The sequence below is a fragment of the Carya illinoinensis genome, chromosome 10 (assembly GCF_018687715.1).
Source record: "Carya illinoinensis cultivar Pawnee chromosome 10, C.illinoinensisPawnee_v1, whole genome shotgun sequence".
Lineage (NCBI taxonomy): Eukaryota > Viridiplantae > Streptophyta > Magnoliopsida > Fagales > Juglandaceae > Carya > Carya illinoinensis.
In genome coordinates this window covers 35,426,461-35,442,960 of record NC_056761.1, presented here as the reverse complement: position 1 = coordinate 35,442,960, position 16,500 = coordinate 35,426,461, and the positions used below count along the sequence as shown (strand labels likewise).

The 16,500-nt window shown below is 39.8% G+C and overlaps 1 pseudogene; it reads left to right on the top strand.

The window, feature by feature from the left end:
- The first annotated feature begins 2,052 nt into the window (after window positions 1-2,052).
- Window positions 2,053-9,769, top strand: LOC122278154 (annotated as a pseudogene).
- The last annotated feature ends 6,731 nt before the right edge of the window (window positions 9,770-16,500 follow it).

Genomic DNA, 16,500 nt, shown 5'->3' with positions numbered 1-16,500 from the left:
TATATCAAATCCGTCAATTTATGATTTTATTTTTGTGTAATTGTTTTTTTATAGATAAAGGATTTTCCTTTGTTAAATTTCTTACCTGCGCCATGATTTAACATCCAGTCCTCCCGTTTTAGTCCAAATCCTGGGTTTGATCCAATCGAAAATGTCAACATCCAACAATGATTGCCAAAATCCTGGTTATGTTGGACCGACGGCTAATGCAATACAAATTGTAAATATATTACATTAAGTTTTAAAATTGAGATTTTAGTGATGTCACTTCATCAAAATCAAAATAAATTTTAAAGAGAAGTAAATAAGCTTTACAAGACTTATTGGTGTCCTAACACGTGTAACTTTGACATGTCTTTTAACGCCCATCATGTTAAGAAATTAATATTCACAAGTTTTTAAAAAAAATTCAAATTATTGAGAATACTTAAAAGTTTAGTCTCCTCCACGCGCATACAGAAATATTGTTCCCCTCTCTGTGAAGTATGTCAACTGCAGAAGACGAAGGCATCAAATTGATTTACTCAACAAAGCAAGCCATGAAAACAAAAGAGATGATTATTGAGCTAAAATATCTATTTTGATTTTTTTATTTATTTTAATTTTAATAGTAATTAAAATATTTATTCTTTATTAAAAAATAAGTTATTTTCTAATAATAAATCCTTTTTATTCAAATTACAATTAAAATTAAAATAAATAAAAATGTTAAAATAAATATTTTAATATAATAGTAATAGATTTGATGAGTATTTTATTTGATATTGTTAAAAAGTAGTTAGTTAAATTTATAAGAATAAATTTCTTAATTATATTTTAATCCAACTTTGATTAGGTGACTCTGAATTAGGGGTGGGCTCCGACTCCGACGGAGTCGGATGTCAAAACCACCTCCGATTCCGACTCCGATTGGAATCGGAGTTCGACTCCGATCGGAGTTCTCGGAATCGGAGTTGAGATGTCGGAGTTCGACAGAGTCGGAATGCCCACATCCGATTTCACGGTTCGCCGGTGGCCGTGGATCTCGAGTCATTTAACCGGTGGGTTTCACGATCACGAGCTGGGTCCAATACCAAAGAAACGCGTTCCCAATCCCTTCCTTCAGAAGCCAAAAAGCGTACAAATCGAAAAGCAAGTAAAAGAGAATATCACTGGTCCTCGAGCTAGTCCCGCTCCAGCACATCCACTCCAGCACCTCCCTCCGCTACCTCCCCGTGTCGTTTAACCAGGCGATCGGCATATTTGTCTGCGGCAACACCTCCCTTCACAGTCATATTCGCCTTTCTCATCACGTGCAAGAAGGAGTCCGGCGAGGTCTACCTCGCCCTCGTTCCCGTTGTCTTGGGGATCATCTTGGCGAGCAATAGCGAGCCCTTGTTACTTCCACCTGTTCGGAAATGGGTCGAGGAGCTGGATGGGGAGGCGCTAGAGGGGGAACTGGGAAGAGAGGAGCAGAACTGTGTAGGGTTAGCCGGTTAGAGATGAACTTATATCCTATTAAAAACGGCGTCGTTTAAGGTTTTCCTAAAAAACAAGTTGCAAAATGTGTAATGGTGCATGAGGGGATTCGAACACAGGATCCGGAGAAACAAAACCGAGCCTCAACCATTGAGCTACTTGACTACGTAATATTGATAATACAATATATAATATATAAGGTATAAATAGTCGGAGTTCGGAGTCGGAATCCGGAGTCAACAAGGCCTCCGAACTCCGACTCCGACTCTGACTATGAGAGTCGGAGTAACTCCGACTCCGACTCCGAATTCTGAGAACTCCGACTCTGTCGGAGTCGAATTCGGAGCGGAGTCGAAAATCTCGGAAATTTGCACAGGCCTACTCTGAATAATTTAATACTGGTATATTTTTTCAAGAAGAGCATGGAAATGTCGAGTGATTGGATGCCATTCGGCAACCTCCCCGTCGGTCAAGTTGTAAAAGTTGACTGATTTAGCTTTCGAGTGATCTTTCCCATTGTTGGTCTCCAGTGGTGGCTATCATCAATATGTTTCTCCGTCAAGAGCCCACTCAGGCTTGGGAAAATGGAACTGAGAAACTAAGACAAGTTGCAAAAGTTGACCGATTTAGCTTTCGAGTGATCTTGCCCATTGTTGGTCTCCAATGGCGGCTAGCATCAATATGTTTCTGTGTCAAGCTTGCGAAAATGGAATCGGGAAATCAGAGTGAGATCAGGAGAGAGGTGCATCCAAAATATGGCCATGTCTCCCAACCTAATAATAGCGATGCCTCTTATACTGATACTTAGTTTAGTAGCCTCTCAAGATACCAGCTTCAGCTACCATGGGTTTAGATCGGCGAATCTAAGCCTATACGGCATGGCCAATATAACTTCTGATGGTCTTTTGGAGCTCACCAATACGACCACGTTCCAAACTGGTCATGCATTCTATCCCAGTCCAATAAGCTTCAAGAACTCTTCAAATGGCAATGCTTTCTCCTTCTCCTCCACTTTTGTCTTTGCCATCATTCCTAATCCTGACCATTCAATTCGAGGCGGTCATGGGGTTGCTTTAGTGATTGCTCCAACAAGAGGGCTACCAGGAGGATCTTCTTCCCAGCACCTTGGCCTTTTTAATTATACCAATAATGGTAATCCCAGTAATCATGTGGTTGCCATAGAGCTTGATACATTCAAGAACCAGGAGTTTGAAGACATCAATAATAACCATGTTGGGATTGATATAAATGGGTTGACATCCAATATATCTGCTCCAGTAGAGTATTACGTTGACGACAATAGCCGAGTGGCGAGTTCTTTAGACCTTGTCGGTGGCCACCAAATGCAAGTTTGGGTGGAATATGATGGTATCGAGAAGCGAATCATTGTTACTTTAGCTCCAATTAATGCCACAAAACCCGAAAATCCGCTGTTGTCTTTAAACTGTGATCTTTCACCAATAATTTACAAGAACATGTATATTGGCTTCTCCTCCGCAAATGGACAATTGGTTGCAAAACATTATATTGTGGGATGGAGCTTTAGAATCAATGGCCAGGCTCCAAAACTTGATCGCTCTCGGCTTCCCGTCTCCCCACTTCTCGGTGTTCCTCAGTCAGGAGGTAAAAAGAGATCAAAGTTTTTTACAATTGGGTTGCCCGTGATTATAGTTAGTTTAGCCGTGGGAGCAATTATAATTTTAATTTCTGTCGTACGAAGGAAGAGGCAGTTTGCAGAATTGCAAGAAGATTGGGAGCTTGACTATGGGGCTCACAGATTCACATACAAAGATCTTTATATCGCCACAGGTGGATTTAGGGAAAAAGAGCTATTGGGAAGTGGTGGATTTGGTAGAGTATGTTGGAATATAAATAACCATATCAAGGAATTAGAATTGAAATCACATGCAGCCAAACAGCTTGCTAATGACAGTTAATTTAGTTAGAATATATCAGATGTATAAATAGCTCATTTATGTACATTTTAAAGTAATTCAATTGATTTGATATTCATTCTTCTACAAATACTCTGTTTCCAAGTTCATAGAAAATTTACATGGTATCATCGTCCATATAGCATCTTCCGCTGCAAACCTCACATTTCTTGATTTGCTTCTATGGCAACTTCTGAAGATCCTGCTGCTTCTATGGCAGATTCTCCTTGGACACCGACAAATCCATCTGATGATTCATCAAGTCCTTACTATCTTCATCCTTCTGACAATCCTGGAGCACTGTTAGTCTCGAAAATTTTCACTGGAGAAAATTACGTTGCATGGAGTAGATCAATTTCCATCGCCCTAACTGTGAAGAACAAAATAGCATTCATTGATGGTAGTCTGCCTCATCCAACTTCTGGTAATCACATGATTCAAATTGCTTGGCTAAGAGCAAATAACCTAGTTCTATCTTGGTTGATAAATTCAATAGCAAAAGAAATTCGTGGTAGTTTGCTTTATTTCACCTCTGCTTTTGAAATTTGGGAAGAACTTAAAACCCGCTATCTTCGTAGTGATGGTCCAAGGGTATTTTCCCTGGAAAAATCACTCAGTTCTATATCTCAAGAATCAAAATCGGTCACTGAATATTTCAGTGAATTTAAAGCTTTGTGGGATGAATATATCAGTTACAGGCCAATTCCAGTTTATCGTTGTGGTAATCTTGATAAATGTTCTTGTCAAATCTTGAAGAATCTCACTGATCGTCAGCAATCCGATTATGTAATGAAGTTTCTGGTATGATTACATGATCCTTTTGCAGCTCTACGTAGTTAATTACTATTGCAATCTCCATTACCTTCAATGAGCAAGGTCTTCTCTATATTGGTGCAAGAAGAAAGCCAAAGAACTTTGTCTAACTCTGTTGGTGTATCACTTGAGTCACATGCAATGCTTGCTTCTCAACCTCAGAAGCAATACTTGAATAATAATTTCAAGACTCAAAAGCCAAGAACTAAGACAGATGTTGTATGTTCACACTGTGGATACTCCGGTCATCTTGCAGGCAAATGTTTCCAACTTATTGGATATCCACCTGGATGGAAGGGTCCTCGAGGCAAAAGATTCACTTCCACTGCACAGCCTGGAAATTATACTCAAAGGTTGCCCACTGCAAACAATGTTTCTACTTTGGAGCAGGATGCAAGTAATCCCCATACATTTTTTTCTCAAGAGCAAATCCAAAATTTGATCACTCTTGCAAATAGCTTGTCTAGCTCAAACCTCACTCCAATAGCTAATGCTGCTTCAACCTCAGGTATATTTTCTATCTGTAACATAGTTTCAACATCAAAGAACTCATCTACGTGGATTCTAGATACAGGAGCAACAGATCATATGATCTGTTGTCCTACTTTCTTTACATCGATAAAAATGCCAACTGAACACTCTAAGGTTCATCTTCCAAATGGCCAAACTGTTCCCATAATATTCACTGGTCAGGTTACTCTTTCATCTGATATTACTCTCCATGATGCACTATATGTTCCTGCATTCAATGTCAATCTAATTTCTGTCTCTAGATTGGCAAAAGATAATTCAATTGGCTTGTTTTTCTTTCAATCTAAATGTATTTTGCAGGACCTCAACAAATGGAAGATGATTGGGCTTACTGAAGTCAAGTCAGGCCTCTACCAATTACAATGTTCTGCTGCAATAAATACTAAGATGTCAAATTCATTCAATGAATCTTTTTCTATTTCAGCCAATACTTGTAATGTCAATTCTGATATATGGCATCTTAGGTTAGGACATATTCCTTTTACAAGATTACAAGTCATTACTTCCATTGATTCTTCTGTAACACCTTCCAAAAATCATGTATGTGAAATCTGTCCACTAGCCAAACAGAAGAAACTCCCTTTCCCTGTATCCAACACTCATTCAAATAAAACTTTTCAGCTTTTGCATTATGATATTTGGGATCCTTTCTCTACAGTTTCCCATTCTGGTTACACATATTTTCTTACAATTGTAGATGATTGTTCAAGATTCACTTGGCTTTACTTAATGAAAGCTAAATCTGATACTCGAGTATTACTTGCCAATTTCATCGCTTATGTTCAAACACAATTCAACACAAATGTTCAAGTCATTCAGACAGACAATGGACAAGAATTTAACATGCCTGAATTCTATCAAAAGCATGGCATACTTCATCATTTGTCATGTGTAGAAACTCCCCAACAAAATGGTAGGGTTGAAAGAAAATATCAACACCTATTAGCTGTTGCTAGAGCTCTTCTCTTTCAGTCAAAACTGCCCATTACATACTGGTCTGATTCTGTCCTCACTGCTACACATATTATCAATCGTACCCCTTCAAAGATTCTCAACAACCAGACACCATATTTTCTCTTGCATAAAACCCAACCAAATTATAACTACTTCAAAGTATTTGGTTGTCTTTGTTTTGCAAGTACTCTTAGAGCTAATCGAGGGAAATTTCAGCCTAGAGCAACAAAATGCATCTTCCTAGGCTATCCCCCCAACATTAAAGGATATAAAGTTTTAGACTTAACAACTCTCAAAACCTTTATCTCTAGAAATATTGTTTTTCATGAATCAATTTTTCCATCTGTCCCTTCTCCTAAGCATACATCCTACATACTTCCTAATGCTCCTAACATTTTTTGTTACACAAAGAACCATATCAGTACAAATTCTTCTATACCAGCACCTATAAATGCAGTTTTTGATCAAAATCCTTATTCAGATACTGATCACAATCCTTCCTCAGATGCAGTTTTACCTATTTCAAATACTGATCAAAATCCTTCCTCAGAAAATTTACCTATTTCGAATACTGATCACAATCCTTCCTCAGAAAATTTACCTGTTCTCAAAAGGTCTGAAAGGATTAGACATCTACCTACATAATTGCAGGAATATTATTGTGGTAATCTGACCAAGACAAATGCAGAATCTCAATCATCTTCCTGCTACTGCTCTGGTAAGCCTTATTCCATTTTTTCCTTTCTTTCCAAATCAAAACTGTCACCTAAACATCAAGCTTTCACTACTGCTATTACTTCCATTTCTAAACCTAAAACATTCAAACAAGCCAATTCTCAATCGAGTGGCAACATGCTATGGCACAAGAAATAAAAGCTCTTGAAACCAACAAAACTTGGGAACTTGCTATCCTACCTCCAAACAAAATTGCAATAGGTTGTAAGTGGGTTTACCGAATTAAACTTAAGGCTGATGGTAGTGTTGAGAGATACAAAGCTAGACTAGTGGCAAAGGGTTACACCCAACAAGAAGGACTTGATTTTTTTGACACATACTCTCCTGTAGCAAAGATGACAACAGTGAGAATTTTATTGGCTGTAGCAGCAATTAAGCATTGGCATTTACATCAACTTGATGTAAACAATGCTTTCTTGCATGGAGATTTGAATGAAGAAGTTTATATGCAGCTACCACCCGGATTTGCTTCTCCTAATGATCCTAGAGTATGCAAACTCAAAAAGAGTTTATATGGATTAAAACAGGCTTCGAGACAATGGTTCTCAAAGCTGTCAACTTCTTTGATTCAGTTTGGATTTAGCCAAGGAAAATCAGATTCATCTTTATTCATTAAACAGACTGCCAACAGCTTCATGGTACTTCTTATATATGTTGATGATGTGATTTTGGCCTCAGATAGTCTTGAACAGATTGCTATTGTCAAAAAGTACCTACATGATTCATTCACAATAAAGGACTTGGGTGAACTGAAGTATTTTTTGGGCATTGAAGTTGCTAGATCCAAAAAGGGCATTAGTTTATGTCAAAGAAAATATGCTCTTGACATATTACAGGACAGTGGTTTATCTGCCTCTAAACCAGTTGCATTCCCCATGGAGTCAAACCTTAAACTGTCAGCTCATGATTCCTCTCCATTACTAACAGACCCTGCTGCATATAGAAGACTTGTAGGTCGTCTGCTATATCTCACAATTACCAGACCAGATTTGGCTTATTCAGTTCAAGCCTTAAGTCAATTCATGGCTAGTCCAACTACTTGTCATCTTCAAACAGCTCATAGAATTCTCAGATACATCAAAGCCACACCTGGACAAGGCATATTTCTTGCTGCCAATTCACAATTACATCTGAAAGGGTACTCGGACAGTGACTGGGGAGGTTGCCTTGATACAAGAAGAAGTATAACTGGGTTTGCAATCTTCATAGGTGACTCACTTATTTCCTGGAAGTCAAAGAAACAACCTACTGTCAGTAGATCCTCTGCTGAATCTGAATATAGGGCATTGGCTTCTACCACTTGTGAACTACAATGGTTAGTTTATCTTTTGGCTGATTTAAATATTCAACATTCTGAAGCTGCATTACTCTACACGGATAGCAAACCAACTGCTGCTATAGCCTCAAACCCTGTCCAACATGAGAGGACCAAGCACATACAATCGGACTGCCACCTAGTTCGAGAGAAGCTGCAAGAAGGCCTCATCAATATCATCCATATTCCATCCAAATATCAGATTGCAGACATCTTAACCAAGCCTCTTGGTTCTCTAAGTTTTCATCATCTGATTCGCAAGATGGGAATGATTAATATACATTCTCATCTTGAGGGGGGTATTGGAATATAAATAACCATATCAAGGAATTAGAATTGAAATCACATGCAGCCAAATAGCTTGCTAATGACAGTTAATTTAGTTAGAATATATCAGATGTATAAATAGCTCATTTCTGTACATTTTAAAGTAATTCAATTGATTCGATATTCATTCTTCTACAAATACTCTGTTTCATAGAGTATATAGAGGGGTACTACCTACTTCAAAAATTGAGATTGCGGTGAAAAGGGTTTCCCATGAATCAAGGCAGGGCATGAGAGAATTGGTGGCAGAAATTGTGAGCATTGGTCGGCTTCGCCACAGGAATTTAGTTTCGCTATGGGGCTATTGCCGACGCAAGGAAGAGCTGCTTTTGGTGTACGAATACATGCCCAATGGAAGCCTAGACAAGTACCTATTTGGCCAACCAAAAGTCACCCTTTGCTGGAGCCAGAGATTTTGAGTGGTAAAAGGTGTAGCAACGGGGCTGTTTTATCTACACGAACAATGGGAGCAAATAGTTGTTCACAGAGATGTGAAGGCCAGTAATGTCTTGCTCGATGGTGAGCTGAATGGTAGATTAGGAGACTTCGGTCTTGCAAGATTATATGACCATGGAACAGATCCTCAGACTACCCATCTGGCAGGAACTATGGGGTATCTTGCACCGGAAAATTTTAGAGGCGGTAAGGCCACAACAAGCACTGATGTGTTTGCTTTTGGGGCCTTTTTGCTTGAGGTTGCTTGTGGAAGAAGACCAATAGATAAACGTAGGCCAACGGAGGATGTGGTTTTGGTTAATTGGGTATTTTCTCATTGGAAACGAGGCGATATTCTTGAGGCAAGGGATCCAAATTTGGGGGAAGAGTATGTGGCAGAGGAAGTAGAAATGGTATTGAAACTTGGGTTGTTATGCTCTCATTCGACACCCACAGCTAGGCCTAGCATGCGCCAAATTGTGCAGTACTTGGAGGCCGATGTTCCTCCTCCTCCAGAGTTTTGTGCCAGCAGCTTAGCATTTGCACATTGCAAAAATTTCGATGATTTTTACTTGGCATATCAGGCTTCTGTGGACAATGCAGCTGTTCGTTCCTCTTTTGTTGCAGAATCTGTTCTATCCAGAGGTCGCTGATTCCGAAAGCTTTTGTTTGAGAGCGTAGATCATGGCCTTTTTGTGCAAGATCTTAGATAGAATTGTGGAACTAAAATATAGTTGCTTTTTGAGGTTTTGCAGTATAGGGATCAGTTTGTATTAGTGGACATGGCTCTCTTTGGCTGGTTGGGGCTTTCTCTCATGGTCGGCAACTAAAGTATATTATTGGGTTGATAAAATTCATCATGTAAATTCAAAGTATTGATTGTTATTTCTACAATATGAAGAAATCAGTAGCACTATGTTCCATGATTTTTTTCCACCACTTAAAATGACTTGCATACACGATGCGTGCTCTATCCTGTGATCTTTCTCTCATCATCGGCCTTCACATTTGGTTAGATTTCATTTTGGACTTGGGATAGGATCATCAATCATAAAAATTCCAGCAAGAACGGTGGAGAGCTGTGCACCTTCTCATGTTTCAGGTAGGTATTTCGTTTTCCTTCAAAGTTGCATCAGAACAACCTTCAGAGCCAGAGAGAGGGCTTTGCTTTTTCTATTTTCAGCTTGTTTCCTCACTAAAATTTAGGTTCAGAGGATATTCAAATTTGTATGGATTTCTTTCACAGTGGAACTTTTCATGGTACTGGAAAGCATCATTCATGCACTTACATTGTTGTGATCTCTGCAAATTTGGCTTGCAAATTTTCTTTTTTCTTTTTTTACATAAGTATTTGCCTGCTTGTGAAAGGTGCAAATTCTGGACAGACATCACCTCCAGCATGCACACTTTTGAGAGTTGGACTGGTTAATAATCTTGGTGTTTTTCTAATATCCTTTTGGGTTCCTCCTGTAAATATGACTATTGATTTCTAACTAGAGACCCTGCTGCATAAATGATCGAATATGATTAGTTGGCTAATCGATGTAATGCATAATAACATAGGCACCACTTCTAAGATTTAGTAACACTTAACATATTCCAGAATGTCATGATAATCCATACTTGATAGAAGACCCAAGGTCTTCCATGTGAATCGTTAAAATACGAATACAAGAAGGTCAAGCTCGGAGACTTTGTATGTACAAGGTCACCTTGAACATGGCTATCCTTGTGGCACCATGGAATCTCTCTGTCGGTATCAATAATAATCCTTCTTTTCTTTTCTTTTTATTATGTGCTTTTTCTTCTTTATACGTGATTGTCATTGCTTTTAAAGAAAGTAGGTTATCTTGTACAGGTCAAGCCAAATAAGTGAATGAAGCTGCTACTGAGTTCATTAAGAAATGAGAACAACTGTCTAGTGGCTTGTCTGCCAAATAAGCAAATGTTACCTTGTTACGGGGCATGCTACCAAGGTTTCCTCCACCATATATATGAGGCTTGATAAATAAAATTTACAGGATATCGTCCTCTTCTTTAAAAAAATAAAAAAGAAGATCTAGTTACCTTGTCAAGATGCACCCGATCAAGTGGTTTCTTTCTCCACTTGCGTTTATAATGTAGTCATTGTTGCATCACCATATTCACCTGATTGATTTTCAAGTTTTCATAATTTGCTCTTTGTTGCAGTCTTCTTTTTCCCGATATTATACAGACATGAATGTTCTGTCTAAAACAGAGGATGAATTTCTGCGTTGTACTCTCTGCCTTGAATGGCTGCCGAGAGTTATATATATATATATATAGTAAATTGTTTACAAGATAGACTTAGTTACAAAGTTCAAATATTCAAAGAGTGATAACGCTATCTCCTATAAACTTGGGCTTGGGACGACGGTATCCGAAGACGTTGGGATGAAGTTGAACTCGAAGCTGCTGCTGTCATTTAAAGTTTTGAATTTGAATTGGTCTTATCCTTATCACGCCCCTGCAAGTTCAACGGGGGAGATCTCACGTTGAGCTTGTCTCGCAGATGAGAGAAACGAATAGAAACCAGTGGTTTAGTGAGTACATCTGCAATTTGATCTTTACTAGATAGGAACCGAACATCCAGTGATTTATTGTGAACTTTTTCCCGGACAAAATGGTAATCTATTTCCACGCGCTTTGTACGAGCATGAAATACCGGATTAGCCGCCAAATAAGTTGCTTCTATGTTGTCACACCACAAGATCGGACGAGAGGGAATAAAAATCTAAAGTTCACGAAGCAAGGATAATAGCCATATAGTCTCGGCAGTAGCGTGAGCAACAGCACGACATTCTGCCTCGGTGCTTGATCGAGCCACGGTGGGCTGCTTTTTGGAGCTCTATGAAATGAGATTGTGACCATAGTAGATGCGATAGCCAGAGGTCGATTTACGATCATCAGGTGAGCCAGCCCAGTCCGCATCGAAATAGACTGAGAGTTGTGTGGAGAGACTCGGTTTGATGAGTAAACCGAAATTAATGGAAAATTTAAGGTACCTTAGTATCCGTTTAACAGCAGTCCAGTGGAGATCCGTTGGTTTGTGCATGAACTGGCACACTTTGGTCACTGCAAAGGAGATATCTAGGCGAGTGAGAGATAGGTACTGAAGAGCTCCTACCACGCTACGGAATAAGGTCTCGTCAGAACAAGGGTTGCCATCAAAAAGTGATAACTGCTGGGAGGAGGACATCGGATAGGACACTGGCTTAGCTTCTATCATGTTGGTGCGTTTCAAGAGATTAAGAATATATTGTCTCTGAGAAAGCAAAAGGCCTCCTGAAACAGAGATGACCTCCACACCCAAAAAATAATTTAGTGGCCCAAGTCTTTTACTGCAAAGTCACAATTGAGTTGCACAAGAAGATGAGTGATGGCATCTTCATTTGAACCTGTGATTAAAATATCATCGACATACACCAGTACATACATTGTAAGGGAGGCCGAGACATAGACAAATAGAGAATTATCGGACTGAGAATTAATGAAGCCGAGATCCACCAGTTTATCACTAAGACGTGAGAACCACGCCCGTGGGGCCTGTTTTAATCCGTATAAGGCCTTGTGCAGCTTACAAACGTGAGTAGGATATTGAGGATGAACATAACCTACTGGTTGTTGCATATGTACAACTTCAGAGAGAAAACCATGGAGAAAAGCATTACTGATGTCAATCTGACGAACAGGCCATTTGTTGGATACGGCGTGACTGAGAACAAGCCGAATGGTTGTAGGCTTAATGACTGGACTGAAAGTGTCATCATAGTCTAACCCTTGCTGTTGATGATAGCCCTTTGCCACTAGACGGGCCTTCTGTCGTTCAGGAGTACCATCAGAGGTGAGTTTTGTTTTGTAAACCCATTTGTTGCCAACCAGGTTCATGCCAGCTTTATAAGGGACTAAAGACCACGTACCTTGCTTCATGAGAGCAGAAAATTCTGCATCCATGGCCTCACGCCATTCTGAGAATTTTTGAGCTTCAGAGTAACACATGGGATCAGTGGGAATGGTGGAAATAACAAGGAGAGCAGTGGGCAGAGGATACCGGGTAGTGCCATCGAAAAATTGCTTGGGCTTCACAATATTGTTCTGGGAGCGGGTGGTCATCGGGTGAGAACGAGATGGAAGAGGTTCAGACGGCAAGGCAGCGTCGGATGGATCAAGAACTGCTGGAGAGATTATCGGTGATGGAGATGACGAAAACAGGGGAGAAGATGTAGTTGACGCAGCAGGAGAAAAAGATAAGGAAGATGCTGACGTAGTTGTCGGTTCCGTATGTGATGCCGTAACGTGGGGGGATGAATGAGGGACAACGGCAGTAGTAGAACTGTCGTTTGAGGGGAGTAAAAAAGGCAGTAGTGTAGACGACGCTATAAAAGGAGTTTCGGCATGAATAGAGGAAGACGTTGGTGATGAAAATGGAAACACCGATTCATCAAAAATGACATGTCGAGACACAAACACTCTGCCAGACTCAGGATCAAGGCATTTGTAACCTTTGTGGAGATTATTGATGCCTATGAAGACACATTTTTTGGACCTAAAATCCAACTTGTGTTTGTTAAAGGGTCGAAGGTAAGGATAACAAGCACAGCCGAAAATCTTCATGGTAGAAAAATCGGGTGCTCTGTTAAATAATTTTTCAAATGGGGAGATGCCGAGAGGAGCAGTTGGGAGACGATTAATGAGATAAGTTGCCATAAGGAAAGCATCATCCCAAAAACAATGAGGAGTAGAACTTTGGGATAATAAAGATAAACCCATTTCAACAATATGGCGATGTTTTCGCTCAACAGAGCCATTTTGTTGAGAGGTGTGAGGACAAGAAACACGATGTTGGATTCCCACTTGGCGAAAATACCAATTAAGTGTTTGAAATTCACCACCCCAGTCTGTTTGGACACATTTTATTTGGCGACTAAATTGACGTTCAACCATTTTTTGAAATTGAGTAAAAATAGATAAGACGTCGGATTTATTAGCAAGGGGATAGAGCCAAATAAATTTGCTGAAATGATCAACAAAAGAAACATAATATTTATTGCCTTTGGTAGATAAAATAGGAGATGGACCCCATACATCAGAAAAAATTAATTCTAGGGGATAATTTGAAATAGACTGGGAAACTGAGAAGGGAAGACGATGACTTTTCCCTTGTTGACATGCTGAACAAACACTTGGTATTTTATTTGAAGAGACTGGAAGCAAAAATTTAGAAACAAGATGCTTTACTGTTTGATAGGTGGGATGTCCCAAATGACGATGCCAGACTTCCAAAGAGACACGCTGACTGAAAAAAGATTGAGATGGTGATGAAGTCGAGATGGAGGAGGGAAATGGATAGAGTCCATCTTTAGGCGTGCCTTGCAGAAGAACCTTCTTCGTGACCTCGTCCTTCACAAAAAAATGAGATGAGTGAAATTCAACAAATACATTATTGTCTTTGGTAAATTGGCTAATAGAAATGAGGTTCTTTTTAATTTGTGGGACATGTAAAATATTGCGAAGGTTAAAAGCAGATTGTGAGGATTTAATTTCAGATGAACCAATGTGAGCAATAGCTAAACCTGCCCCGTCGCCCACTTGAATTTGATCCGAACCAGCATAAGTCTCGGCATGAAGATTCAAGTTCTGAAGATCATTAGTAAGATGATTGGTGGAACCGGTATCAGGATACCAATTGGTATCAGCTGGAGCTTGTTGGGATGTAAAAAACGCAGACATGTTGTTTGGCATGGTTTGATAGGCTTGATCAAAGCGATGGAAACACTTGATGGCGAGATGGCCAGCTTTGCTGCAGATCTGGCCCATGGGACGATTACCACCAGAAGAACCATGACGACCGCCTCGGCCCCTACCACGACCACGTGAACCTAAGTAAGATGAAGCACGATTTGAGTATTGAGTCTTACCATGAGGACCACGAGAGTGATCAGTGCGGGTTGCAACATTAGCAGAGCCGATAGTAGCTTCAACGACTTGAGTATGTTGTTGTAAACGCAACTCAAAATTGAGAAGATGCCCAAATATATCTTCAAGTTCCATTGGATCCTCTCTTGTTTGAATGGATGTAACAATGGGATCATAGGAAGAGTCTAAACCACCAAGCAGATAGGAGACAATCTCTGTGTCAGGAAGTGGATGTCTGATGGCTGCAAGAGTGTCAGCAAGAGACTTCACCGTCTGGAAATAATCTGAGATGGACATGCCACCCTTTGTGACAGTAGAAAGTTGACGCCGAGTTGTTGAGAGGCGGGCTCGAGAGTGAGAGGAATACATTTTTTCAAGTGCAGACCAGACCTCTCGAGACGTAGTAACTCCAATTACTTTGGCAAGAATGCTTTCGGATAAAGATGACATGAGAATACTCAAGACAATCTGGTCTTGATCAAACCAGTGAGAAAATTCTGGATTTAGAAGCAGACGAGGAGCTGTAGTTGACTTATCAACCTCTGGGTTTGGGATATGTTGGGAGGGTTGAAGACAACTCCCATTGACGTAGCCAAAAAGATGTTGGCCTCTAAGGTATGGCGTCATTTGAGCTCTCCACAATAGGTAGTTTTCACTGCTGAGCTTGATAGTGACCAAGCTTTGAATGCTAGGAGGAGTAACGGGTGTGACAGAAAAAACGGAAGAGGATGCCATTGACGTGAGTCACGTTGGCTCTTGATACCATAAAACAGAGGATGAATTTCTGGGTTGTACTCTCTGCCTTGAATGGCTGCCGAGAGGTTATATATATATATAGTAAATTGTTTACAAGATACACTTAGTTACAGAGTTCAAATATTCAAAGAGTGATAACGCTATCTCCTATAAACTTGGGCTTGGGACGACGGTATCCGAAGACGTTGGGATGAAGTTGAACTCGAAGTTGCTGCTGTCATTTGAAGTTTTGAATTTGAATTGGTCTTATCCTTATCACTGTCATAGAAACCATGTTAAATTCTACTTTGGCCATAAATTTTTTTTGCTATGTTTCCTCAATGGAACTTTGGTCAGTTGCATGCTTGATATGCAACATGGACTTCATTCAGAAGGATGTAGAGTTTCATGACCACATTGTTTGCTCTAGTTAGAAGATTGCATTTATATTGTTTGTTCATGGAGAACTTTTCATTTCATTTGTGATTATGTCAGGCGGTAATAACCCTATGGAAAGGGGAGATTTATGATACAAAGAATTATACCCTTTTTCACTCGTAAATGGGAAGCAACGTTTGTTCCTTATTCCAATTTCTTTGGCAGGCATACTATTTATTGTCGTTACTGACTGCTCTGTTCTGTTTTTTCAGAGGATGATGACAAATCTTTGGACCTGAGTAACCATCTTTATCTGTAAATGGTAACCTGCCCTAAATTATTTTTGTCATTTGTTGAAAAAACTCACCATATTTGGAGTAACATGCCGATTTCTTTTATTTGCTGGCACTCGTCTTTTATCGGTGGCTCCATCGGCGGCTTCTATTATGATGCTAATAGCAGGTATTACCTCCCATTTTGATATCATCTTCTTCATATTATGGAGTCCAGTATTTTCTCTAACCAAGCAGAAATTGCCACAAGTGAGGACTTGATAATAAATTAAGAGCACAGAAATTCCAACGCCTGTTCGAGAATTATATTGAAAAATTGACAAGGGATGTGTCTTTATTGTATGTGTTAGGTGCTTGACTACTGTTAGAACCCATGAAAATGTAAGCAGGCTGCAGCTGAAGGAAAATATACCTCAAACTCAATCTCAACAATTGTTCCACAAGTACCTCCAGGGGTGTTACATCCCGTTGTACGGGCTGAAGAGGGGGAGGAGGGGTCTGCCCACACGGGCGCCCCTTCAGATTACAACTATATTGATGGAATACTTCTTACAGATGTTATTATTTGTGAATTCAAGCTAAATATGCATGTCAAGACAAAGTTGTTCTTGCAACTTGAATTTTAAGGGATTCTTGCAGCTACCTATAGCATGCA